Below are 26,764 nucleotides of genomic sequence, written 5' to 3'. Positions count from 1 at the left end.
AGACCGACAGTTTTACATCATCCTGTGGCTCAGGAGATGGTAATGGCACAACAGCAATGCCGAGACAAAACAGCTGACACAGTCCCTTAGAAGTACTCATTCACAGTACTGTTCAACTTCATTTATGTTTGACACAATGGCAATTAAATGCATCATGCAATGTACTGAGTGCCAGTAATAATATTTAATTGTAATTTAAGAGTATTTCGTACTAAGTAATTTAAGAGCAAAATTGTAATTTAAGAGTAAAATGTACTAAGTGCCAGTAATAATATTTGATGGTAATTTAAGAGTAATTTGAACAAATAGCATAACTACATGATGCAGCATAATTACAAAATAGGAGAACGAGGTGATGGAAAACAAGAACTGACAGAGAATTTCACCTTCCCATGAATGAGCTCTTTTCCAAATTCAGTTTTTAATTCCCTTGTATTTAAATCCTTATCTGCATACCTTCTTGAAATAGGGCCTGCAGTCTGACTCAAAAACTGTGAAATCAATGAAAATATTGGCATTGATGGTAATGTATTTTTCTCTCCGGCTCCAGTTCAGGTACCACAGAAATGTTCTCATAAACATGCCGTACATCATGATCATATGTATGCACACAATTGCCATATAAAGCTGAAGAAACATACACAACTACAGTTCTGCATAGAACTTTGGAAGTTCACTGTAGCCCTTAAGCTTAGAAAAAATGTTATCCTTTTGTTTTCCCTTCTGTTTATTTAAATATTCATGTTAATCTCTTAATAGAAGAGTACCTTTCATACATGTACATACATGGTAATTGTGTTAACACATAAATATACACTAAATTTTCATCTTGCTCATCATGTTTGAAAGTATGCTTATGTACACATATGCTTTGTGCATGTATAGTTTCTGAATACTGAATACGGATGTACGTAAATATATTAATTTATACATAATTATGTTCATATATAGGTAGACTCTAATAAACAAAATATTTGGCCATGCAAGCAATGGTGTTAAAATGATTCTTTATAAGGGACTCTTTCAAAGATATCCTAAGTCAGAAAGCACACTAACAGTAAGACGAGAGTCATGCATATTTCTGAGCAGGTTGTTATGTAAGTTTTTCTTTAGTGCGGGATTCTATGATCTTAATAAGTTGATCTTTCAAGAATCTCCATCCCTGTGAACTTTTCCTCAGTTTCATGTTAGAGGCAGGTCATTAATATCAATAGGACAAGTCCTGTTGGAATACATCTGAAATATCCCATTAACTTTGATGAGACAGGCTCAAGATTTCATTAGGATTGCAGTCAGTCTGTTGTCTCATGTTCTTTGGGCTTAAATATATGCACTTTCTAACGTAGCTGAGGAGTAACAGTGGATGATAAATTTGACTGGTCCCCACACAGAGCTTAACATAAGCAAACAGGTTACATTTCTAAGTGACCTATAATATATTTAATTACTCAAATACCACTTGAGAAGAGTGGGAAAACCCAATCAAAACCATTCTGTCACGAATAATGAAGAGATGGAAATATCTAGGTATGTTACATCTTTTCTTCACTGTTGAGCTATTCTATTTTCCTTCTTTAGCTAAATTTGAAAGGCTTTGTATTGAAAATGTCTCCAAAGAAAAGAGTAGTTTTTAATGTAAAATTTTCAACTCAATTCAACTTCTAATTTTTCACTTTTCTGAGGACAAAAAAATTATTCTTTTAACTTAATAAGTTCTATCTCTTCTATTGCTGAGGGGGGAAAAAAAAACCTTTAATATAGCCCAATTCAAACTGACCCTTTCTTGCTCTAGATTATTTCTCACTGATATTCCCTTTGGTTTCTATGAGTTTTTAAATTAATGTTTCATACATCTATGTAGCTGAAGTGCTAAGGCTTGGACAACAAGCCAAAGCAAGAGTTGACCTATAGATGAATCCTGTATATTTTATAACTAAAAACCATTGTGCTAGTAGGTATCATACTAAGTTATAACAACCCACTTATGCTGATGTAAAAAGTGCTAAAGCATTGAAATACTGAAGCCTGAACAACAGGCCCCAAGTCGAAGCTGCTAACTTAGTCTGCAATCATTAACAAAGTGTGTAAACTCTCTAGTGAATGATGCAGCTTAGACAAAATATAGTCAGTAGTGAGGAGAGAATGTATCCACCTTCCCTTGTTTAGCCTTGTTCAAGGCTGAGAACCCAAGTACCTGGCCTTGTTAGAAACTCCCTTGTTTTCCCCACCCCGAGCCCTGGCCAGGCTTTGGGTGGAATCCAACAGGAGAATGAAACCAGAAATTTTCCTCTCAAAACAAAGGTGCCAGCTATTCTGGCTTCTCGATCTCTGGTATATAAGGCTGGGACCACTCACAGCGACTTTGGAAGCCTCACCTATGGGTGGACACACTGCGTAGGATTTCCCACTTGCCGGGACAGGATCTGCAAATCCTTGCTGTAACCGGGGCTGCCCAGTGACTGTGGATCTGGATGATGGTAATGTGTGCAAGTGGTGACGGATCTTTCTTAATCACTATTCTCTCTCTCGTGTAGTAATGATTTGATACGTTACACTGTATTTTCCTGTTGCTTTAGGTGCACTATTCTGCCTTTTCTTACTGCATGTCTTCTGTATTACACTGTTACGTTATTTGGTTATCACCAGTAAAATATGCCTACTGTTTTCACTCTGGTGTCTGAGTTTAATTGGTATCCTTAATCAGGAAAACAGTAGCACAAATTATTTAGATACCTATTACCTTTGATTTGTACTCATTATATGTTTGTAAGAATATCACAAAGCAGCATTACTACACCTATAAGGAAATTACTTATTTGCCATACCAATAGAATCACAGAATCACAGAATCAACTAGGTTGGAAAGGACTTTGAGGATGATCTTGTCCAACCATTAACCTAGCACTGACAGGTCCCAGCTACACCATATCCCTCAGCTCTATGCCAACCTGACTCTTAAACACCTCCAGGGATGGGGACTCAACCACCTCCCTGGGCAGCTCATTCCAACACCCATCAACCCCTCCTGGAAAGAAATGCTTCCTAATGGCTAATCTAAAACTTCCCTGTGAATTTAAGTCCATAATCTCTTGTTCTATTGCTTATTACTTGTTTAAAGAGACTCATCCCCAGATCTCTGCAACCTCCTTTCAGGTAGTTGTAGAGGGTGATGAGGTCTCCCCTCAGCCTCCTCTTCTCCAGACTAAAAAGTCCTAATTCCCTCAGGTGCTGCTCCTAAGAAATGTCCTCCAGACACCATCAGCTTTGTTGCCCTTCTCTGGATACACTCGAGTAATTCAATGTCCTTTTTGTAGTGAGGGGGCCCAAAACTGAACACAGACATCAAGGTGTGGCCTCACCAGTGCCAAGTACAGATGTTATTTCTGATACAAGCCAGGATGCCATTGGCCTTCTTGGCCCCCTGGGCACACTGCTGGCTCCTGCTCAGCCGGCTGTCAATCAACACCCCCAGGTCCCTCTCTGACTGGCAGCTCTCCAGCCACTCCTCCCCAAACCTGTAGCGCTGCTGGGGGTTGTTGTGGCCCAAGGGCAGCCCCCGGCATTTGGCCTTATGGAAACTCCTCCAGTTGGCCTCAGCCCATGGCTCCAGCCTGTCCAGGTCTCTCTGCAGAGCCTCCCTACCCTCAAGCAGATCAACACTCCCACCCAACTTGGTGTCATCTGCAAACTGACTGAGGGTGCACTCGATCCCCTCGTCGAGATCATCAATAAAGATGTTAAGCAGGAGTGGCCCCAAAAGTGAGCCCTGGGGGACACCTATCCAGATACAATGTCGGGGGAGGTTTCGATATGTTCCCAAGAGCCAGATTAAGACACAAATGAGGTCAAATGACATATATCCAAACTAGGTTTTTAGTATTAAAAAAGTGAAGAGGGGTAGCGATAAGACATAATAGAAGGAAAAGGCAGAAATAAAGCAAGGATGCGGGATAGGGCTGCAAGAATAGTCACCACCATGGATCCGGTGGTGTTCTGTTGGTCCTCAGCCTTCAGTTTTTTGGTGGTGGGTGCATACGGATCTAGTTTCGATGGTGGATGCACAAAGAGCAAGATTTTCTGCTGCCTTTTTAAGTTTGTCATACCAGCTGATCAGCATATCTGCTTACCTTCAGGGTTTTTTTTCCTCTAGTCAGACAAGTTTTGTTGCATCCAGCTTCAAGGACAGGAACGTTTGCCTCTTGTCAGTTCATTAGCAATGCATGCATGGGGTCTGGCGTACACAATAGAGCCACAAATGGCAACAGGATGGGGCCAGCTCAGCACATCTCTGCTCCTTTGAGGCTTATGTAAAGAGTCCGGACAATGCATTCACAAGGAATTGGGGGAGTGCATCCTTCAATACACTCCTGCTTCCCTGGGCAACATCCCCCAGACCAGTTCACTGGCTGCAGCAGCTTCTCTTGGAGGTTTGCACAGACACAAGCAAGTTGTGAGATAGTCATGTGATATTTCAGTCTCTCACAACACCACTCGTGACCAGCCGCCAACTGGATTTAACTCTGTTCACCACAACTCTTTGGGCCCAGCCATACAGCCAGATTTTACCCAGCAAAGCATGTGATCATCCCAGCCTCGAGCAGCCGTTTTGCCAGGAGAATGCTGTGGGAAACGGTGTCAAAGGCCTTGCTAAAGTCAAGGTAGACATCATCCACAGCCTTTCCCTCATCCAATAAGCAGTTGCCTTGTCATAGGAGGAGATCAGGTTTATCAAGCAGGACCTGCCTTTCATAAACCCATGCTGACTGGGCCTGAGCATCTGGTTGTCCCACATGTGTTGTGTGATGGTACTCAGGATGAGCTGCTCCATCAACTTCTCAGTAACCGAAGTCAAGCCAACAGGCCTGTAATTTTCTTTCCGACCCTTCTTATATGTGGGTGTCACATTGGCCAATTTCCAATCTATCGGGACCTCCCTGATCACCAGGACTGCTGGTAAATGATAGAAAGTGGCTTGGCAAGCACCCCAGCCAGCTCCTTCAGGACCCTCGGGTGTATCCCATCCGGTCCCATAGACTTGTGTGTGTCTCTGTGATGCAGCAGGTCACTGACTATCTCCTAGATTGCTGGGGGGATGTTCTACCAGTCTCTGCCTTCTGACTGAGGAGGCTGGATTCCCTCAGTACAGCTAGTCTTGTTATTAAAGACTGAGGCAAAGGCATTAAGCACCTCAGCCTTCTCCTCATCACTTGTTGCCATGTTTCCTCCTGCATATAGCAGGGGATGGAGATTCGCCCTGGTCTGTCTTTTGCTACTGACATAGAATCATTTCTTGTATTCCTTGATTGCTGAAGCCAGATTAATTTCCAGCTGGGCTTTAGACCTTCTGTTTTCCTCCCTGCATCTTTGTAATCACGTGAGTGTCTAGTCTGTCTAGTCCCTTCTTCCAAAGGCTGTAAACTCTCCTTTTCTCCCTGATTTGCAGCTAAAGCTCCCTGTTCAGCCAGGGTTATCTTCTCTGTTGCTGGCTTCTCTTAGAGCACCTGGGGACTGCCTGGTCCTGAGCCATTAATACTTCCTTCTTAAAGATTGCCTAGCCTTCCTGGGCCCCTATACCCTTCAGGTTTGTCTCCAGTGGGATTCTTTCAAGCACGTGCCTAAACAAGACAAAGTCAGCCCTTTGGAAGTCCAGGATGTCTGCTTAGCCCTCTCCTGGCCCCTCTCAGAATAGAGAACTCTTATTTTGTGATCATTGTGCCCTAGTCATCCTCCAGCCCCCACATCATCCACCAGCCCTTCTCTGTTCACAAAGAGGAGGTCCATCAGGGCACCTTCTCAGGTCAGTTAATTCACCATCTGTGTCAGGAAGTTATCTTCCACACATTCCAGAAATCTCTGGGACTGGTCCCACTCTGCTGTGTTTTATTTCCAGCAGATGCTTGGGAGGTTAAAGTCTCCCACAAGAACAACTGCAAGTGATTGTAAGATTTCACCCAAATGCCTATAGAATATTTCATCCACCACTCTTTCCTGGGTCGGTGGCCTATAGTAGACTCCTACTGCAACATCGTCCCCATTGGCCTTCCCCCTGACTCTAACACAAAGACACTCCACCCTGTCTTCACTACACTTGTACTCCAAGCAATCATAACAGTCACTAACATACATCGCCACCCCACCACCTCTCCTCCCTTGTCTATCCCTCCTGAAGAGCTTGTAGCCATCAATTGGCACACTCCAGTCATGGGAGACACCCCACCATGTTTCTGTAATAGCCACGACATCATGATTTTCCTGTTTCATCATGACTTCAAGCTCCTCCTGTTTGCTACCCATGCTGTGTGCATTGGTATACATGCACTTCAGATGGGCTGGTATTTTGCACCCTCCCCCCTTCAAATATAGTTTAAAGCTCTATCAATGAGCCCAACTCAAGATCCTTTTCTGCCTCTGGGACAGGTGCATCCCATGTAAAGCCAAAAGGTCTGGTGCCCAGTATACCAACCCATGACTGAAAAATCCAAAGCCCTGATGATAACTCCAGTCTTGGAGCCACCAGTTCATCTGCTGAGTTCTCCTGTAATCTTCTTCATCCATCCCCACAACTGAAGGGATGGAGGAGAACTCAATTTGTTTCCCCGACCACTTAATCTCTTTCCCCCAGGACCTGAAATCTGTCATCACTGATTTAGGACTTCTCCTGGTAATGTCATCACTACCTATCTGAAAAACCAAGAGAGGGTAGTAGTCCTTGGGTCTCACTAGAGCAGGGAGTTTTGCCGTGAGGTCCCTTACCCGTGCCCCAGGGAGGCAGCAGACTTCCCTATGAAGCAGGTCCAGTGTGCGTATGGGGCCTTAGACACCCCTAAGAATGGAGACAGCCACTGCAATGACCCTTCTGGGGTTCTTTTCAGAACTGGTTTTAATATCTGGTCTGGAGTGACCCAGCCTTGGTGGACCTTGGTCTTCCTGCTTGCTTTACTCATTTTCTTCATCCTTCTCTGTTTCAGTCACAAGTTCCAGGGCCCCGTATGTACTGTGAAGGGACACCATAGAAGGTGAGGGAGGTCAGGAGTGGGTTTTCATGCCTCCCTGAGCAGGGACCTGTTTCCAGTCTCCCCGAACCTTTAAGTCCCCTCCTTCTGCCTGGTAGCAAGAGGGTGAGGGATCGCCTGGCTCTTTTGGAGCCTCCATTTGCTCCTGTTGCTGCAGGGGTGCCAAGGTGTCGCTCCACCAATCAATCTCCCTTTCGCTCTCACTAACACTTCTTAATCTTGTGACCTCTCCTTTGAGTCCCTCCACCATGTGAGCAGGTCACCCAGCTGATCACAGCACACACGGGTGCTGTCCCTGCTGCCCTCCGGCAGGACCGACAGGCCCAGGCACTCCCTGTACCCGGGACCTGGGCCGCTGCATGTTTGCGTGGCAGCTCCGTCTGGGTTGCCACGTTCTTTCTGGTGCTGGTTCTGACCCAAGTGGAAACCACAGCTCAGTCTGCTCGTGGAGGACAGTAAGATCGAACTAGCTCAGATAAGTTCTAGACCCCGGAGAGGGACTGCACCCTGCCTGTGTGAACTGCCATGCAAGATGCCGTGCCTCACCATTCTGACACTACAGGCCCTGTTCGCCACGCTCTTGGTCGCTCGTGCTCCCTGGGGGCTGCTCTTGTACATGGGGGGCATGGGGCATCGTCACTCCAGTCTCCGCCCGCCCTGAGTCCCCTCTGCCCTCGGTTGCAGCTCACTCTTCCCTCTCAGGGGGGGAAGGCGACTTGAGGCTCTCCCTCTTCCCTGGGATTCTGCCTTCACGTCTTGTGGTTTTGCCATGGCATTTTTGATGCTTTCAGGAGGGTCCTCCACTGCTGTCCTCCTCCTCAGAGCCCCTCTCCTCAAAAAGTGAGCTGAAAAGAGACAAGGAGTTTAAACTGTCTCCATCACTTCAATCTCTGCCCACTCTGAGTCACCACTGATAGAGGTATTTCATGACAGGTGTATTTCATTTTGAAATCAGTTATCTTTTCTGTTCATAATCAGGTGAAGAACCAAAGGGTCAGTGTAAACAAGTTGCTCTTATTTATCTAGGCAACTTTTCTCTAGAACACATTATTTTACAGCAACAAAGTCAAGCTTTGCCTTTTCTTTTAACCAACACAAGTAATTTTCAACCGGTCTGTGATGGTTTGACTCTGGCTAAATGCCAGGTATCCACCAAGTCGCTCTATCACTTCTCCCCCTCTCTTTCCCCTTGTTTTCTCAACAGGGTAAAGAGGGGAAAGAAGATAAACTAACCCTTGTGGGTGAAACAAAAGCAGTTTTAATATAAGCAAAGCGAAGCAAAAGTCCGCACACGGAAGCGAAAGCAAACATTTATTCTCCAGTTCCCATGGACAGGCGATGTCGGGCCTTCTCAGGAAGCAGGGCTCCAATACGCGTAGTGGTTGCCTCGGAGGACCAAGGGTGACCCCACCCCCTTCCTCCTTTCTCCCAGCTTTATACTGAGCAGACGTCATATGGTCTGGAATATCCCTTTGGTCGGTTTCGGTCAGCTGTCCTGGCTGTGTCCCCTCCCAAGATCTTGCACACCCCGTCCCACTGGGGGAAATATCAGAAAGAGCCTTGGTGCTGTGTAAGCACTGCTCAGCAGCAGCCACAACACCAGGGTGCTATCAACACCCTGCCAGCTCCCAGCATAAAACACAGCACTGTGAGGGCTGCTACAGGGGAAAACCAATTCCAGTTCAGTCAGACCCAGTACACTGTCCTAAAAACATCTCACACTAATGCTAGAACAAGGAAAATTATAAGCTGCATTTTATCAAGCACAGGAGCTTTATGTCTTTCTTAAACTACAGGGGGCTCCAAAATCCAAACACTAGTAAACACAGTTTTCTTTCAGCCTGCATATTCCTCTTTCTCACTTTTTTGAAGTCGTGAAAAGTTGTTTTGCAGCTCACTCTAAAAAAAGCATAAGACTCCTATAATAAAAAGCACAAGCCTACCATTTATATTATCATATGTTCAGCAGATGTCAGTGAAATGTTTGATTTAGTTCTTATCAGGAAACCATTTTGACCTATGAATATTGAGTTATTTCTCTATTTGTTCCAGTACCAAGTGCTTTATATCAAGCAATTCTAAATATATAAACTAGTACCTTAAGAACTTAACTTTCTAAAAATTAATATGACTGACTGAAATTCTACATGTGCAAAATCCACATTTTCTCACATAAAAATCTAGTTGCTAGTGAAGTCTTGCAAATGTTCCTATTAGTTTGAGCACACGATTTATTCCACATGTACCCCAAACACTTCAGAAGAAAGTCCAAACCCCTCAGTGAGTATTTAAAGTGGAGTACAGTGTATTAGGGGGATTGGTATGGTGTACTAAATCGGTAGGAGATGAGGTAATAACACTGTACTTCCTGGTTTTGGAGGGTGATAAGACATGTTGATGCAGGTTTTGTAGCTTACTGAGCAGCTGTACTGTAGGTGGCTTGTACTTGAGTGCTAAAAGAAACAGTGAATAATCCTTAACCTGTCTGTCTCACAAAATTTAATTTTCCAGGCCAAGATATACCTCCTTAGTTCAATTAGTTTTCAGAGACGATATGTAAAATATTTTACATATAATGACAACTCTATGTTCCTAATTGGGTTTTACTCTAGTGAAAGAAAGAAACTGACTCAACAGTAATGGTTTTTTTTACTGTTAAGCAGGTATTGCTTTATCTGCAACACCGGGGTCGCTCTGGGGATTCTCCATCCCAAGAATAAGGACTCCCAAGAATTAGCAAGGGACATCAGTTTGCATACACACAAATCATACATATTCATTAGATTACCTGGAAAGGGGGGTCTTATGCTAATGAGGTCCCAGAATTCATTTACATGGTCTGAGCATGAATAGTGAAAATAGAGTAAGGGTCTTCGGTTGTTAAGGGAAGAATACGTAGTCTTCTTCAAAGTGTTTGCTAGTTGACCTTGTGTCCAGAGCATGCACTGTGAAGTAAAGTCCAGGTTCGTTCTTCCTAAATCAGCAAAATCATCCTCCTTGTGATAGGATCTCTGTGTCCTTTTGTTGGAGGCCCCATTATCTTAGTTTGCTCACTGTAGGAGTTGCCCAAGTGTCCACTGAAGTCTTTGTCTGCTATCAGTGATCTACATAGGGAGTGTTTTATTCTTGTCTAAACAAAGAGGACTAGGGAAACAGTTAACGAGTCCTTGGGAAACAAAGCAAAACACAAGCAAAGTTTTCATGCATCACAGTTTAGTCTTAATCAATGATTGTCAGAAATTCATTTGTTTGAGTCCTTTACTGCTGTGTGACTCATTACTTTGTTACTGAGACATTTTAAATATAAAGGATTCATTAAAAACGGTAGTCTACTTGATTGAACTTAGGTTTATATGCAGTATAGTTACATCACTGTATTCAAAATGTACAATTTTTCTATGCGTGTGAATATGTGTATGAAGTAGCTTATTATACAAAAAGGTACAAAATACTTGGCCTTTAGGGTACATGCATTATCTTTTAAAGCAGTAAGAAAAATGAAACATGGAAAATCAAATCCTATCCAGTGACATACTTCCTTATTCTGATCTATTTCTATATTTTAAGCTAACATCACAGGAGTAAAAATCTTGAAACAAGGTAAGCAGAAAAATTAAAAAGTATTGCTTCTCTTCAGATGTATTCTTTGGAATTTCACCATAACAATATATTGAGAAATCACTGAATAAGATCAATATTACTTGGCTTTCTTCTCATTATATAGATTTCACTCAAACAGGAGAAAACAAGATTTTCTTTGACAAAGTTAGTTAAGGGTTAACAAAAGGCAGTCCTTTTTTTTTTTTTCCTCTTTCTGAATTATTTATATGGTTGCTGTTGAGAAAAATAATGATTACTGAGAATGAGGTCACAGTAAATTTCTTTTAAATGCATCATCATTACAAAAAATAATGTTGAAGCGTAAGACTAATTTAAGGGCGTACATGCCCAATATTTAATGGAAAATTTTCTCCTCAGAAAAAAATAACAGAAAATATTGTGTCCAACATTAGTGGAGCACATATTTCCAATATTTTTCCCTGCTACTCAAAATGTATATTCTCTTAGCAAATCTCGGAGGTAGCAAAGGGTCAGATGGCTCCTACGACTGCTCCAACACGTACAATGGTTATGAGTAATGTTTTCCATCAAACCAGATCAGGTCTGTGCTGGAACTTGTTCAGTCTAGCAGAAATCAGAACTTCTTCCTGAACTAGCAACTAAAAACTGTGTTAGCAAACTGCTACTCTTACTCCTTTCATCCTCAGGAGCCTTACTTTTTCTATTCCTGTCAAGACTTGGAGCAGAAAGTCCCCTATTTTTTTGCTCAGACGGTTTACTGCACCAGACTTGGCTGGTACTTTTTTGGCAAGATATCCATAAAGCAACTGGTGACCACAGAAAACTAAGTTGGATGAGATTTCCCTACACTTTGCTAGACAATCTTTATCTTTTGCATGTGGGAGAGAAGGCTCACTTCTAGTCTCAAGAAATGTTTTTGGATTAGTTATTGTGTCACCCGGCAAATCATTCTCCTGATGTTTCAACACCTTCATGATACAGCATTAGGGGAAGCATACACTAAGAAAATTACATTAGCTGACTGACCAAGGAAAAGGGAACCTTCAAAAAATGGGTTCATGTTCTGTCCTGTAGCTATTTCAGAGCCAGCTACCTCTCCTATTTTGTCTGCTAGACTTTGTGCACACTAGGACAGGTATGTGAGAATTATAGATCTTTAAAACTGGGACATGTTTTTAATCTCTGTTGAGAAAGCTGTAAGTCAAAGCTTCATGAAACTCACACTAAAAACATGTTTTGTACTATTAGAAATATATTTCTCAGAAAAAATCTGGTGTAATTAATAAGCTTTGCATAGATATCTTTAAGGTGTATATTTATACAAAAAACATCCTTTGGAGAAAATGCATGCCTTATGGAGAGAGCAGATTCTCTGATGATCAAAGCAGTTCTCTTTTGCAACATTCATGAAACATTTGTGGTATTGTTAGGTTTTTCTTATTGTTACTCTTAATCTTTTCTGTCTTTATTATTTATTTAATTTTCTTTTAGGTTTATTCCTTCTTCCTCCATTTCAGTTTGGCTCTCTCTCAAAATTCACTTTTGACTCTTGTAGCTGTTAAAAACAAAAAGGTTTTGTTAGATTGGTTTGTTTTGTTCCCCAGCCTCTCAACTTCGAAAAGGACTGATGAGGGTTATTTTTCCATATGACCTTAGACTAGGAAAATAAATATACAAGTGTAACTTCTGTTTTCTAATCATTGATAAAGGTATCTCAAAACTAAGTGTTGAAACTTTTCCCCAACTCACCTTTCTTTTTTCTAGTTAGTATTTTAGGATGTTGAGTCAGGCCTTTTTTATTAAGCATAAATATATGAAAATATCACTAATGTAGCCTTTCTCCATTTCTCTATTTCCATTTCCCCACTGTTTTTTTATTAATTGCTTATTAAAATGGTCATTTTAAATATTGCTTTGTGATAACTCTAATATTTAAAAAAAAACCACCCACATTTGAATACTTATGTCAGAGATTAGATTTTTTTTTTTTAAGCCTGTCTCCTTTTATTATGACAGAAATCTGTTACTGCATTTTTAATTTCAGACAGATGTTAAAAGTAGTTCTAAAAGCAAAAGGTAGTTCTAAACCATCCAGTATTAATCTTTCAGTTTTTCTCAAATACCTATTATTCTTGATCAGTTTAAACTGTGGCAGTATTCAAGTGGTCCACTGAAGATATATGCTTCAGTGTACTAGATGCTACAGAAACCTAGGAAACACTGTTCTTGTCTTAAAGATACACCTAGTCCTGCAAGAACAAGCTGAACTCAGTTAAATGGGACGTTCACATGCTTATAGTCACCATAATCAGAAGCTAACCTGAAGCAAGAGAACAGAAAGTACAGTGTTTTTAGCAAAGAGTATGGATCAAGGATAAAGGTTAACAAGATCACACAGTTAGATTCATAGCTTCACTGTAAGCCATAAGAAGTGCTGCGGTCAATTAATTTCACTGTACTTCAAGCCATCAGGCTTTCCACAAAATATTTTGTTTTGAAATAATATTTATATTCCAAGAGTACATGGCATCTTTCCTAGGATGGAGAATTCACTACTTGTGCTCTGGCAGTTAATGACGTTATTAGCTAATTCCACCCTATTTTAACCTGAATTTAATTACTGTAGAAATTGAGATATTTAGCTAGGCTTACATGTATTCTTTGTATCAAAGTATGTGAGTTCAAAAACTATTTCATAATTAGTTTGAGTTTGTCAGCTTCCATTCACTGGTCCTTTCTGCTTGCTAAACTGAAGAGTCCATTTCAAAAAGTAGTTTTCTTATGAACACCTATTCAGGGACTGTGATCAACTTACTCTTTGATGTCTTCTTTGATAAACTAAATAAATTGGCCTGTTGGAGTCTCTCATTATATGTGTTCCAGTCCTTTAATCACGCACACAACTCTTTTCTGAACCTCCTCAAAATTATCAGCATCCTTCCTAATAACCCCACAACACTTTAAAACGTTTTCATCCAAGTCAAGTCAGCTATCATCATCATTTAACCATCATTGTTTCCTAGTAGGAAGTTAATATATTTTGGCTATTGACAAAACACACACCATTCACTTCTGAAGCACAGAATCCTTTCATTGTTGTTTCTAACTAGTGGGAACAGGTAAAGGGGAAAAAACAAAACAAAAACCAAAAACACCCTGCCCCCCTCCCAAAAAAAAAAAAAAAAACAAAACCTTCCTGCCAGTCAGAGAGCATTTTCTTTTAACATTCAGCTTTGCAAGCCAGTGCCACTGCCATAGGAGAGTAGTGGGAAATGATATTACCTGAAAAAGCAGTTGCTTTGAAACTGTAATACGGAATTAAAAAATATGTTGTTACTTTAAGCAGGCTATTGTTGATTTATTACCCAATAAATACAACAAGCTTCCACTAAGGCTTACAGGCCAATGGAGAGAAACAACACAGAGATACTTATGTGATTAGTTATTTGCCTAATTACAAGCTGTGGCTGATTAGAGATGTTAAGTATGACTTTCATGCAGTGATTTCATTCTCTGTATCTAAACCTCAGAGTCCAAAAAGAGGCAATCTAGGCTGCTTTCAGGATTATACCAGAATTTGAAACATTTTAGCAAAGTCATCAGAGCGAATTCTCTCTTACCCCACATTGCTACATATTAGCATACAACAATTTTGGAAATCACCGCTGGTTAAAAATTCTGTTACTGCAAAAATACTGATTTAATGACTGGTAATATGCTGTCATACAGGTAAGACACTGCCTTACATAACAGGTGCACCTACTACGGTGTCCTGGTTCAACTAGGATAGGGTTAAGTTTCCCCAGCAGAGAGAGAGGGGGAAGGGATCTCCAGCCGGGTTATTCATACCATGCTGACGTCAGGTCCAGGGGCGGGAAACTTTGATTTTATTTTCTCTTTGGCTTTTTGGTGGTGGGACCCATGCGTTGGCTTTGTTATGTGACCATTTTGGGGTATTTCTCTGTATATCATTTGTCTTGTTTACTGTTATTGCTGTTTATTGTTATCATTGCTACTATTGTTGTTCAGATTGTTTATCACACTGTAGTATTAAATTTCTTCTTATTTTATCCCAGGCTTTGTGCCTAACCTACAGCCCGACTGGCTGCGGGTGGGGGAGGGGCAACAGCAAAGTGCTCTCCAGTCCTGGCAGGGCTTAAACCAGCACAACCTTAATTGGCACCCAACGTGGGGCACAAATAAGAATAAAAAGGGACAGACCCTGACCAGAGTGTGATAGAGCAATCTGTTGGGTGTAATTTTTCTGTTTGTATTTGTATTTGTTTGATAAGAAAATGTTTGTAATGCTGGCCCACTTGCTTCTGGGGTGGGGCTGGATTAATCCTTATATCCAGTGTATGATCCCAGTGCTGGTGTTTGTTATCTGTGGAAAATATATAAAGGGTCTTATGTTGTTATATGGGCTATTGAATGCTTATAATGCCTTTGTATCGCAGGAGGGGTGGGGCAGGCCGGTACCTGTTTGCTGCCTGGGCTTTTGTTAGGGGTCTCACCCCCTGTATGGGTGAGCCAGGGGAAGAGATCCTCTCAGCTTGGGGGAGTTTCAGTTAGTCTTGAAGCCTGCAGGCCAGTGTGACTGTGGCACAATGCCTTCTGAATGTCTGCCTGATTTCGGTTTTGGCCATGCGGCACTTCTGTAACAATAGCAGTGCCCGGAAACCTGCCCCGAGGTCAGATAATAGTGAGTGGCAAGGGGTGTGGGAAAAGATGGGCAAAGGCCTGAGTCGGTGGGCACCTCCAATGCTTTGGAATTTCACTCCCAAACAAATGCAGAGCCCTGATAAGCTGATGTAGTGCTTAGAAAGGGTGTGTTACCAAACTGGCAAAACCCAGGAGACACAACTCGCTGCAATGTGTTGGGGACTTGCCCATGCCTACCGTGTCCTCTTTAATACCACCCACTGCCCTCAAGGGGGAGAAAAGGCCACAGAAGCTGAAACAATATCTGAACCGGGGGGGACAGGCAGAGCCAGTCTCAGTCGCCTCCACCAGCACAGCGACTGAGCCAGAGAGCCAGCCAGTGCCAGTGTCAGTCTCCCCGATACAGAAAACAAAATATAGCAGAAAGTCAGTTCACAGAGTGAGGGATGAGGATGAGCCAGGCCCAGCACAGGAACAGGAGAAAGGGCCAGAGGTGATCGTCCGATCTCTATCCCCGACTGAGCTGCAAGATATGTGGAGAGATTTCGGCCACCTGGGAGGCGAGCAGATTTGCACCTGGCTGCTCCGATGCTGGGACAATGGAGCCAGTGCTTTTGTGATGGAGGGGAGAGAGGCCAATCAGCTGGGATCTTTGGCCAAGGATGCTGGCATTGATAGGGAAATAGGGAAACAGACTCAAACCCACAGCCTTTGGAAGAGACTCCTGCTCAGTGTAAGGGAGAGGCACTCCTACAAGGATGATATCCTATGTCAGCTGAGCAAATGGACCAGCATGGAGAAAGGCATCCAGAACCTCAGGAAACTGGCTGTGTTTGAAATGATCAGTGGTGATCTGAATAATGAACAGTCACCCATGGACCCAGATCAGGCCCCTTGCACACACCTGATGTGGTGAAAGTTCCTGAAAAGTGCACCAGAAGCACACTCGAAAGCACTGGCAATAGTGTCCTGGTGGACAGACACCCACACTCTAACAGTGGATGGAGTGGTTGGCAAGCTCCGGCAATAGGAGGGAAATCTCCCTTCATCTCAGCATTCCTGGGTCTCAGCTGTGGAGGAACTGTCTCAGAGGGTCCAGAAAATGGAAGAGGACATGTCCTACATTCCACCTGCATGGGCTGATGTCTCAGCCATTAGAAGTAAACATTTCCCCACCCAAAAGAAAGGCAGAAGAAGGTACACAACACGAGGCACCCTGTGGTTTTTTCCTCCGCGACCAGGGAGAAAACATGAGGAGGTGGGATGGACAGCTCACTGCCGCCCTAGCTGCACGTGTAGAGCAGCTGAAAGGGAAGACCATCACAAAAGGGGAGTTCTCTAAGAAAGGTGCAGCTCCAGTGTCCAGTCAGAAATCCCCCAGACAGAATAGAATGGCCAACGTTATGCATGACCATCTTGAGGGGACCAGTAAATCATTCTTGCAAGAACTGAGTGATGATGAGCAGGAATAGAGGGGCCCTGCCTCCAGCCAGGTGGAGGAAAGGGATAATCGGATTTACTGGACAGTGTGGATCCAATAGCCTGGCACATCAGACCCCCTAGAGTGCTTTGGTGGACACTGGTACACAGTGCACCCTGATGCCATTAAGTTACAGTAGGGTTGAATCCATTTGCATCTCTGGAGTGACAGGGGGATCCCAACAGCTGACCCTACTGGAAGCTGAAGTGAGCCTGACTGGGAAGGACTGGCATAAGCACCCCATTGTGACTGGCCCAGATGCCCCGTGCATCCTCGGCATAGACTACCTCAGGAGAGGGTACTTCAGAGACCCAAAAGGGTGCCAGTGGGCTTTTGGTGTAGCTGCCCTGGAGGAGGTTGAACAGTTGTCCACCTTACCGGCCTCTCAGAGGATCCCTCAGTGGTGGGGCGGCTTAAGGTTGAGGAGCAGCGAGTGCCGATTGGTACCAGGACGGTGCACCGGCGGCAGTACCGCAACAACCGAGATTCCCTGGTCCCCATCCATCAGCTGATCCGTCAACTAGAAAGCCAGAAGGTGATCAGCAAAACTCACTCACCCTTCAACAGCCCTATATGGCCAGTGAGAAAGCCTAATGGTGAATGGAGGCTAACTGTGGATTACCGTGGCCTGAATGAAGTTACGCCAGCAATGAGTGCTGCAGTGTCGGACATGCTCGAGCTCCAGTATGAACTGGAGTCGAAGGCAGCCAAGTGGTACGCCACAACTGACATTGCTAACGCGTTCTTCTCCATTCCGATAGCGCCAGAGTGCAGGCCACAGTTTGCGTTCTCTTGGAGAGGCATCCAGTACACTTGGAATCGTTTGCCCCAGGGGTGGAACCACAGCTCCACCACTTGCCATGGACTGGTCCATACTGCACTGGAGAAAGGTGGGGCTCCAGAACACCTGCAGTACATTGATGACATCATTGTATGGGGGGACACAGCCAAGAAGACTTTGAGAAAGATAAGAAGATAATTGAAATCCTCCTGAAGGCCGACTTTGCCATTAAGCAAAAGAAAGTTAAGTGGCCTGCAAGGGAAATTCAATTCCTAGGAAAAAAATGGCAATATGGGCGTCGCCACATCCCAATGGAGGTGATAAACAAGATAACAGCCATGGCCCCACCAACCTCTAAAAAGGAGACGCAGTCTTTCCTGGATGCTGTTGGGTTCTGGAGGATGCACATCCCAAAATACATCATGATTGTGAGCCCTCTCTACCATGTTACCCATAAGAAGAAAGATTTTAATGGGGCCATAAGCAACAACAATCCTTTGAACAAATTAAGCGGGAGATTGCCCAAGCAGTAGCCCTCAGGCCAGTCCAGGAAGGGCAGGAGGTGAATGAAACATGCTCTAGACCGCAGCCGGGGAGAATGGCCCTACCTGGAGCCTCTGGCAGAGAGCACCTGGGGAAACCCGAGGCCAACCTCTAGGCTTTTGGAGCCGGGGATACAAAGGCTCTGAAACTAATTATACACCAACTGAGAAGGAGATACTGGCAGCGTACGAAGGAGTTTGGGCTGCCTCAGAAGTGGTCGGCACTGAAACACAGCTCCTCCTGACACCCCAACTGCCAGTGCTGGGGTGGATGTTCAAAGGAAAGGCTTCCTCCACATATCATGAACAAATGTCACGTGGAGTAAATGGGTTGCGCTGAAAACACAATGGGCTCGAATAGGGAACCCCAGCCACCCAGTGATACTGGAGGTGATTACGAACTTGCCGGAGAGCAAAGATTCCGGGATGTCACCAGAGCAGGAGGTGACACGTGCTTAGGAGGCCCCACCGTATAACAAGGTGCTGGATGAGGAGAAGTTATATGTCCTGTTCACTGATGGGTCTTGTCGCATTGTGGGAAAACATCGACGATGGAAGGCTGCTGTGTGGAGTCCCACACGACGGGTCACTGAAGCTGCTGAGGGACAGGGTGAATCAAGCCAGTTTGCAGAGGTGAAAGCCATCTGGCTTGCTTTGGATATTGCTGAGCGTGAAAAGTGGCCGAGGCTCTACCTCTACACCGACTCGTGGGCAGTGGCAAATACCCTGTGGACATGGTTGCAGCAATGGAAGCAGAACAACTGGCAACGTAAGGATAAAACTGTCTGGGCTGCTGAAGTATTGCAGGACATTGCAGCCCCTTTGGAAAACCTCGTTGTGAAGGTGCGCCATGTGGAGGCCCATGTACCCAAGAGTCAGACCACTGATGAACATCGACACAACCAGCAGGCAGACCAAGCTGCTAAGATTAGAGTGGCTCAGGTGGATTAGGACTGGCAGCGCAAAGGTGAACTGTTCATAGCACGGTGGGCCCATGAGACCTCAGGCCACCAAGGTAGAGATGCAACATACAGGTGGGCTCGAGATCGAGGGGTGGACCTCACCATTAACACCATTGCAGAGATCATCCACGGATGTGAGACGTGTGCTGCAATCAAACATGCCAAGCGGGTGAAGCCCCAGAAAAATGGAGACGGATGGCTGAAATATAGATATGGAGAGGCCTGGCAGATCGACTACATCACACTGCCACAGACCTGCCACAGGAAGAGCCATGTGCTCACAATGGTAGAAATAACAACTGGATGTCTGGAAGCTTACCCAGCACCCCATGCCACTGCCCAAAACACCATCCTGGGCCTTGAAACGCAAGTCCTGTGGCGATATGGCACCCCAGAGAGAATTGAGCCAGACAACGGGACCCACTTCTGAAACAACCTCATAAGTGTCTGGACAGAAGAACACGGCATCGAGTGGGTCTACCATATCCCCTACCACGCACCAGCCTCTGGGAAGATCGAGCGCTACAATGGACTGTTAAAAACCACATTGAAAGCACTGGGAGGTGGGACCTTCAAAGACTGGGACATGCATCTAGCAAAGGCCACCTGGCTAGTCAACACAAGAGGATCTGCCAGTCGCGCTGGCCCGGCTCAGTCGAAACCACCACGTGCTGTAGATGGGCATAAAGTCCCTGTGGTGCACATGAGGAATATATTGGGAAAAATGGTCTGGTTTAGTCCTGCACCAGGCAAAGGTAAAGGCAAACCCATCCACGGGATTGCTTTTGCCCAAGGACCAGGGTGTACCTGGTGGGTGATGCTGGACAATGGAGAGGTCCGATGCGTACCACAGGGTGACTTGATTCTGGGTGAGAGCATGCTGTGAATTATGCTGTGCCTTTGTAAATTATTGTTTTGTTATTGTTATACTGCTAAATGTCAGCTGGACATGACGCAGTTGGTATAGAATAAAGGGGTGGATTATGTCCTGGTTCAACTAGGATATGGTTAAGTTTCCCCAGCAGAGAGATAGAGGGGGAAGGGATCTCCAGCCGGGTTATTCATATCATGCTGACATCAGGTCCAGGGACGGGAAACTTTGATTTTATTTTCTCTTTGGCTTTTTGGTGGCAAGACCCACGCGTCGGCTTTGTGACGTGACCATTTTGCTGTATTTCTCTGTATATTGTTTGTCTTGTTTACCGTTATTGCTGTTTATTTTTGATATCATTGCTACTGTTGTTGTTGAGATTGTTTATCACACTGTTGTATTAAATTTTCTTCTTATTTTACCCCAGGGTTTGTGCCTCACTTCCAGCCCGACCGGCTGAGGGTGGGGGAGGGGCAACAGCAACGTGCTCTCCGGTCCCAGCAGGGCTTAAACCACAACATATGGTATATTGCATTAAGCTAATTCTTCTCATGTGCTTTGATTGTGGCTGTCTTGTATCATCCACCTGAACAGCACAGAAAAATAGTGTTAAAATCTATTCCTGTCCTCACACATCCAGACTATAGAGTCTTCTGCAGCACACATTTGGAGAGGTATTTCAAATGGAAATGCCAGTTGATCAAAATAAGACAGCATCAGATTTCTACGGAAAAACCTGCATCCATCTAAGTTTTGATTATGCTGATTCTGATCCCACTTAGAGGAAGAGCTCTTATTTTGTGATTTGGTTGTGTGTACATGGACAAGGAGTTCATTTAGGAGAGAAATTGAAAAACCAGAAAGAATGAGATTAAAGAACAGCAATGAGGTAGGGAACATCCCTTCCCCCTCCCCCTCTTCCCAAAAAAACAAAAATCAACCAATAAAAACCCCCAAATATATCACAAATCAGAAAACATGTGAAGAAACATGATGCGGTAAGTATCTTTTCTTCCATCTTTCTCCCCTTTCATCTTCTTGAGTTCTTTCCTTTTCTCTTTTATTTTTATTTTGCTGACCCTTCCTTACCCTGCTTACCCACTTTTTCTCTTATCTTCCCCTACCTTTCCTCCCCTTCCTTCCTCCTTTTCCCCCTCCTCTTTCTTTTTCCTTCTCTCTCCTCTGTGCTGTAGATCTGCAGTCAGCCCAAGCAACACAGTTGTCTCTTGGCCAACTCTTGGCTGGGGGCCGTATCAGCCAGTGCAATTACAGCTGTTAACAACAGTGGGATGACTTAAGGCTTTACCTACCTGAGAGACTGCCTCTCTGACTTTCCAGGTCAGGCTCCTGTTTAAGCTGCTGTCAGAACTGCAGCTGTTAGGAGCACTTTGATCAGATAGCCAAGGGACAGACAGAGAAAGAAAAAACTAATTAGTGTAACCTGACAAAACTGAAACTCTGATTCCCATTGCAATGAGACAAATACTAAGTGCTGGTGAGAGGGAGTGAAGATTTTCAGAGATGAGCAGACCAGGTGTCCTCCCTCCTTATCCAGCTCAGTTCAAAGGAGGGCATACTTATTTTCAAGCCTTCTTTGCAGAAGTGTATGGTGGTATCTACAGCCTATCCACAAGAATTATGCTTGAAATATACCAGTTTATGAATAAAATTTTTGATGACCATTTAGTCTTACTTTTGGTTCTGCACAATCCTGCCTTATCTGTGTGTCTGTTGTTAGAGTCCCAGGTCCAGGAGAGCACTTTGGTTCTGCAGCTCACTTGCTTTCTTTCAAAATCCTTCAAACTGAATAATCTTTAAAAGCTTCTGTAAACTCATCCTTTCATCCTTTTATATTCTTCCCAATATTCAGAAAAATACAGAGAAATTAGGGAGATTCCCACCTCCTTCCCCAAAATGTTGCTAAGGTTTTGGATTTAGGTTTACTTTGCTGGCAAGATCCATTACAAACAGTTGTTCCATGTGAAACCAGGTAATTAATTAGGTGTAAAACTCCCTCTGCTCTCTAAAGTATCCATAGCTTTTGTTGTTATGAACTCCTCCAAAAAACTAAAATCTTAGCCCAGTGAGTACTCTGTGTATGTGTAAAAAGTGTTCAGGGTAAAACACTGGTAATCTACTCAGAAAAGTACTAGTCCTGCAAAGACCGTTACAGCACATTGTTGTTGTTGTTGTGCCACTAATTTCAGTCAGCTTTCACTCTGTATATTTTTCTAATATTAAGTCAAATAATTCCATTAATTCATCTCTTTTTTTTTTTGTCGTTTTCCATGTTTTCCAAATCACAGATAATTTCTATCTATAATTATTGATTTTTCTTCTTTATCTTCCAACACTTTTTTTACTTCCATCTGAACAAGTGTAGGAGCCAAAATTGATGTAAGAGAGTAAAGAATACATACATTCCTACTCCTATGAGAACATAAGGTATTAATATTTCATATTAAGTTTATGTTATTAGTTAATTATATTACAATATTATTTATTATTAACTATAATATTATTGATTATATTAATTATTCCTTTTGTGGTGTGAGGGAGACAACTAAAATAATCAGGTTTATACATAATGTAAGGTAGTACACATGTATGAAGTCTTAGTGCCTTAGGAGTCCAGAAATCAAAATAGTAGAAACCAGAGATGCAGATGTACCCTCTGTATAACACCCTCATCTATTACTTGTCAAAACAATCTATCTTGTATGAATCCTTTAGTCACTATAACATAAATAAAGTATTGATGCCTGCTAGCTGATACCTGTAAGCATTTGGTGCCTGCAAGTTGAGGCCTGTAACAATTAGTGATAAGATAAGCATTCCGTTATATCTTATGTGGTCATGTTGTACCCAGTTGTGTATACCTGGAAGACTCAAAGGGGGGAATATTAAGAAATTATTTTATCAAACAATGTTTAACTTCATATTTAACAAGGCCTGAGTGATTAAAATGTACAGAGAAGATATCCTAACCTTGAGAATAGATACATCCTGGCAGAAATGCTCAAACCAGGCAGATAAGAAAGAACATCTTGGGTGGACAACAGAGTTGGGAAACATCCAAGGAGAAGAAATTGTCCTCAAAAGATGCATGATCATAAAAGGGAAAAAGGAGTAGTGGACTAACTCCCCAAATGACCACGGACAATCACTCGAGATCTCTGAACATGTGTAATGTACTTCTACGACACCGACATTATGTAACTGTAGTAGATAGGCAGAAACATGGAGACTTCTTGGAAAATGTATGAATACTCAAGTCTTTATGATATATAAAGAATGAACTTTTGTATTAGTGTACGCATGCTAAGGTGGAATGATCCCCCATGCCGCCAGCACTGCAATAAAGAATGCCTGCTTTCTATTGTAAAACTCCAAAACAAGTCTTAGAGAGTTCCTCTTCTGGCTTTTATAGTAACACTATAACCATCATAACGAGTATACAAAACCATTCAGTCTACTTTTTTATATAGATAATAAGGTTGATCATTTAGTTAAATAAGAAAAAATGCACCTTATGAAGAAAGCACCTTATAAAGATCTGTTTTTATTCTTGGAACATCTATCTTTCCTTTTTTGCATTTTGCACAACATATACTCCCCCCACTGCCCCCAGACATATTTCTCCTAGGCTAAGACCTATTTTAATAGTTTAGCCTAAAGCAAATGCGTATTGCCAAGTTATGAAACACTGGAAACAGGCATTTATATTGAAAATGTCAGTGACACTATAACTTCCAATTCATGTTCCTACAAAACATGCTGTAATTCTTGCTGCACTTAGAGCAATTCTGTTCTATTTACTTTGCTCATTAGGTTCTTAGTCTCTCTGTTCCTTTAGGCTGACAAAATCTGTTAAAGCACCCTAAATCTTTATGTCTTCTTGTTCTCAGGTCATAATCAGTGTTCTATTATAATATGACATATAAAATGTGAATATTATTTTTTGTCCCTCATTTCTACAAGAAATGTAACAAAACATGTTCTAGAGAAATTATGGTCCAATTACGCATAATTTCTTTGTATATTTGTCACCACATTGCTGTTAGCTTCTAAATTAAAATAAAATTAGTTCTTTCTGTTCATTAACAGATATATTCACAGAGTCACAGAATCATTCAGGTTGAAAAGACCCTTGGGATCATCGAGTCCACCCATCAGTCCTACTCTACAAAGTTCTCCCCTACACCATATCCCCCAACATCTCATTTAAACGACCCTTAAACACATCCAGGGATGGTGACTCCACCACTTCCCTGGGCAGCGTATTCCACTGTCTGACCACTCTTTCTGTGAAAAATTGTTTCTTAATGTCCAGTCTGAACCTCCCCTGTTGGGGTTTAAAGCCATTCCCTCTTGTTCTATTGCTAATCACCTGTGAGAAGACACCAGCACCAACCTCTCTACAATGTCCTGTCAGGTAGCTGTAGAGTGTGATGAGGTCTCCCCTCAGCCTTCTCCTCCTAAAACTAAACAGTCCCAGCTCCTTCAGTCACTCCTCGTATTTTTCTCAGCTGAAGTAATTCCACCTATGAAGGCACCTACTCAACAATACTCCAAAGCAGATCTTGGTTTTATCATTTTGCATGATTCAGAGAGCTATGTCTCTCTCTGCATTTTTTCCCACTGAGCTTGCTGTTACTAAGTCTTTTATAGTTCTTCCAAGTTCATCATGAATGTTGATAGCAACAGAGCTTCGTGTTACACCCTGATGCTCAGACAGTTTGCATGTTGCTAGGTACCATGCTGCTCTCTTTTAACACCTTAGAGAAGTTTATAGCTAGCTAGTCCTGCAAACATTATTCTACTCCCTGGGAAGAAAACTGTCTTTTCTTTTTTTTTTTTTTTTTTTAATTACAGTTTGCTTCTTGACTTTGATATGGTGTCATTGCTGAGGTTACAATGATCAGCTTCAAACCCCCATGTTTCCTCAAGGTTATAAGGTTTTATGCTGGCATTCCTGAGGGTTGGTTATATTGTAAGATTGAGAATTTTCCTTAGCAAGAGATTGGTATAGACAACTGCCCCCCATGACTTACAAGGGCTAAAACTATTCAAAACTTGATAATGGTGATGCATCAATACAGTAACTTTTCATAAGGTTTGGGGTTTTTTGTATGTTATGGCCAAATGAAAATAATTGTGTCGGTCCTGGACAAGAGATAAGTGAATCAGGCTTGGCTGTGGTACACAAAAGTTTTTTTAGATTAAAACAAGAAAACAGAATGAGAGAAGTTTGGTGGGAATCTGACTGTGAATGTATGGATGCACAGGATAAACTTGTGAGGAAACCCCAGGCATTAGACTTAGCTTTTCTGATCAGCTAAGAAAGCACTGCACTGACTGTTAATCTGCTATGAAACATCATGAGGATCATATCAGTTAATTGCTACTTTTAATATAGTTTTCTTAATTGCTTAGGAAAACTGTAGATCAGATCCTAGGCTGTGAGACAGACTAAGAAAAGGGATGTTACTCCACTAGAATTGGTATATCTTGAGCTCTTTGACCTAGTTGTCATGCATGCAAAGGTGACTCCACTGTAAAGTTACTAGAATATAGTACTCTATATATACTATAGAGTAGGGATTTCCCTTACCACAGAAACAGGATCAAAAACTGATGAGATACTTAAGGCTTCTTTCTCAGTAGAAGTTTCCCCCACGTGGTCTAACTTGCAGAGTCAGGCAGTAGAAAAAGCAGAGCTAGTTTTCCAATATATTGTCTCTATATAGATATTAGAGATCATGGACAATCCAGATTCCACTACTAAACAGACAAAACATTTTCCTGAAATATCAAGAAGGTAGTCATGCTAATAATAAAATTTCTGTCATAAATTCTTATTAAATAGACTTATCTTCATCAAACAAAATCAAAATGAAAAAGACAAAGGAGTGATTTTTCAGACGACCAATTTCAATCTTAACCATGAAGAAACCTTTCATAAGTATATAAATTAGCTACTCTCATACCCCTCTAAGATTACTTTTCAGACTTCAAGCAAACTAATTTCCAAGGTTTTTCTGCTTTGAAGTGTACATTCCACATAGTTTTTGCACTTATTAGTAGGACCAGGTTTTTATAACCTATTGCTTGCATGAAATGCCAGTAAATCGATACAGTTTATTTGCTATGAAACAAAATAATTCTTCTAACTATGCTAAAGAGCCAGTAAACATAGAAAGGAGCTCATAATGTAAAAAAAAAAAAAATAAAAACCAAACCCAAACAAACAAACAAACAAAAAAAAACAAACAAAAAACCCACACACACACATAAAAACCCCAAGAATAAAGAAAGGCTATGTTGTAAGCCTTTATTCTTTGCTATTGAATTCAAAATGAGAGTATGCATGACTATTTAGTAACAGACAAATACCTGAAAGAAATACAGGTACACAGATCTGAAAATATTCATTATATTACTTCCACTAACAATACTGACAATTCTATTGGGAAGATGAAGTTGAAATTGCCCATTGCTGTTATCAAGATCAGTGGAAATATTCAAAGAATGGATTTTCCATCCTAATATTTCAACATTTGTTTTCAAGTATTGAGATGTATGATACTGAAAATGTTCCCGAAACAAAGAAGTTCAGAAAACAAATTATTTTGTAAAATGTCAGGATGAGTTGTTTTGACATTTTCATCTGACATAAAAAATTTTCCTTTGAAAAGTCAGAACATTTTACATTACTGATTAATATCAAGATAAACTTTGGCCTACTACTCCTATATGAGATCCACTGAACAGACACTATGTTTGTGATACTGTCTGTACATTGTACAAGTTGTTTCAATTCACTTGACACCTTTTATTTAGAAATATTGATAGAGACACCCTTGCAGAT

The sequence above is a fragment of the Athene noctua genome, chromosome Z, assembly GCF_965140245.1.
Source record: "Athene noctua chromosome Z, bAthNoc1.hap1.1, whole genome shotgun sequence".
Taxonomy (NCBI): domain Eukaryota; kingdom Metazoa; phylum Chordata; class Aves; order Strigiformes; family Strigidae; genus Athene; species Athene noctua.
Note: the sequence above shows the minus strand (reverse complement) of the source record.